Genomic DNA, 2500 nt, shown 5'->3' with positions numbered 1-2500 from the left:
AATAATAATAATAATAATAAAATAATAATAATATAGAAGTCCTTCGAGTTGCGCGAATGCGAATTAGAGTAACGTCCCTTTGACGTGAAAGGGTGTTTGTTGCTCTCTTTGAGCTGATCAAATTTCCTTCATTAAAAAAAAATAAAATAAAAAGCACCATTAAGAATTAATTGTTTCACTGTTTTGTTTTTGTTTTCGGTTTTGTTTTAGTTTTGTTTTGTTTTTGAAAGAAGAAAATAAAGAGAGGAAAAAACCCGATTAAAATGAAAGGTGATCCGGGTGATGAAATTTCTGAGGATTGTGAAATAAAATGCTTGTCAATGAACGTTACTTTTAGAACACGATGTGCTGGGTGGGTATTTTTGATTGATTCTCTCCAATTAAACCAGAAAAAAATATAAATTCCAATGTTATCCAATACGAGGCCATGAAGTTAGATTGATAACTATAAAGCGTCTCACACTTGGATTCAATTGCTACAGAAACCTAAAAAAAATGACGTCAAACTGCCAGTCCTGGAGGGTTCTTGTGTCAGGCTATAGATAGTATGCGCTTGGCTCAGAAGCTCATAACATTGCCATCCGGAAGTATAACGGACCAACACACAAAACTGTGTCATGAACCTTTATTGTCAGGTTAATACAGTTCAGTGAGCATTACTCATAAACGCGGATGGTAAGAAACAATAACAAAGGCGTCATCTTCGAACTATCTATATGTTAACGATGGCTACGCTCTGGTGGTATTCTTTATGATAAAAGTCAAGGAACACCGTGCGCGTAGTTGAAAATAAAATGTCAAATTAAAGAAATTAAGGAGCAGGCACCAGGATAAGATCTGAACAAGTGTGTATGAACAGTGCCAGACTTGTCACACACACACACACACACACGCACACACACACACACACACACACACACACTTGCTCAGATCTTTGTCCGTAGTCAATGACATAAAATTATGTAACAATAATCTCAAAATCTTTAAACTCAACATTGAAGCACGTTAACACACTACTACTTCACTTGACTCAGGCATGAATAAATATCAAGTTATAAGCCTCGACGGATATGTTGAGTGCTTATTGTACAATACATGCGTCTAACAGGCAAGTTGTACTGCTTGGAATAATGATTTAGTTCCATATAATGAACCATTTTAAAACGAATTTATAATTAAGAAATTTTTTAGAAATGCGCCATACTGATTTGCATATTATCATATTTAATTATTGTATATCTTGATAGTTTTAGTCTGTTTTTTTTTAGTCTTTTATGCGTGTGGGCATGGACGAGGAAGCCAAAGAGATTTGGATAGGGTGTGTTGGGGTGTGTGTGTGGGGGGGGGGGGGGGGGGTACCGTGTGTGACAATTCTGACAGAACACAGTTTATTTTTTTAACTTGGCTAGAAATCGTTTATTCCAAATACTGATTGAATGAGATGATGTCAAACCTATCAAAAAGTCTCAATTTTAATTAACACTTCCTTGATGAATCAAGTTTGATACTTTTGGACAAATTGTATTCATTGCAATGCATCATGCATAATGAATCGATGTTTGAAGTTAACTCACTCAACCCTAACACCGACTATATCCGTAGTATACACGAGGTTATTTTTACCCCATGCCTATTTATTACATTCTTATGAGACAAATTACAGGCGTAGTATCAAAGCTAATATTTTTAATTTTTACATGTTAATGGTAGATGAATAAAATTATCTATGCACATTTCATTTTAATACATTTTTTTTCCTATTTTGAAAAGTAGCATTAGTAGGATTGAGTGAGTTAAACGGGTTTTTTTGTCCAAGATGGGTAAAAATGTGTTTTGTCAATGATGGGCTATTTGTGAGAACTGGTAAAACATATGTAAAGTGAGGAATCTGTTTTACTCATTGCGGAATCGGTGTCCTTGCATGAGTGGTTATGTAGACAGGCGAGCAATGCACGTGGGCGATATCGTTACGGACCTCCTACTGATACTCACCACTTGGGATTTGAATAAACTAGTGAAGTAGTACTCACGATTGAGTTGTGTGGAAGTGAGAGAGAGAGGGAGATGAAGACGAAATATTATGTTGTTTAAAGTGGGATTGCTGAACAGGGGGGCAGGGGGGGGAGGGGGGGGGGGGGGGGAGGGATGAGAAGGTACGTTGTGGTTAAAGGGGGAGGGGGGTGATGATGAAGATGATGATGATGTTGAATAATGATGATGATGTTGATGATGTTGAATAATGATGATGATGATGATGATGATGATGATGATGATGATGATGTTGAATAATGACGATGATGTTGATTATGTTGAATAATGATGATGATGATGATGTTGATGATGTTGAATAATGATGATGATGTTGATGATGTTGAATAATGATGATGATGACGATGATGATGATGATGATGATGATGATGATGATGATGATGATGATGATAATGATGATGATGATGATGAGCGTGATTCGAACCCAGGGCCATCCGATCCGGATATGAAT

At 36.4% G+C, this 2500-nt stretch overlaps 1 protein-coding gene across 1 annotated transcript in view; it reads left to right on the top strand.

The window, feature by feature from the left end:
* LOC144975771 (uncharacterized) overlaps positions 1–2500 on the top strand; it is a 166510-nt gene that overhangs the window by 116408 nt on the left and 47602 nt on the right. The window lies entirely within an intron of this gene.

This window comes from Berghia stephanieae, chromosome 6 (genome assembly GCF_034508935.2).
Source record: "Berghia stephanieae isolate SIO BIC M18660-M18661 chromosome 6, UCSD_Bste_1.3, whole genome shotgun sequence".
Taxonomy (NCBI): domain Eukaryota; kingdom Metazoa; phylum Mollusca; class Gastropoda; order Nudibranchia; family Aeolidiidae; genus Berghia; species Berghia stephanieae.
The sequence above is the reverse complement of the archived record's forward strand: the minus strand, read 5'-3'. Positions and strand labels throughout refer to the sequence as shown.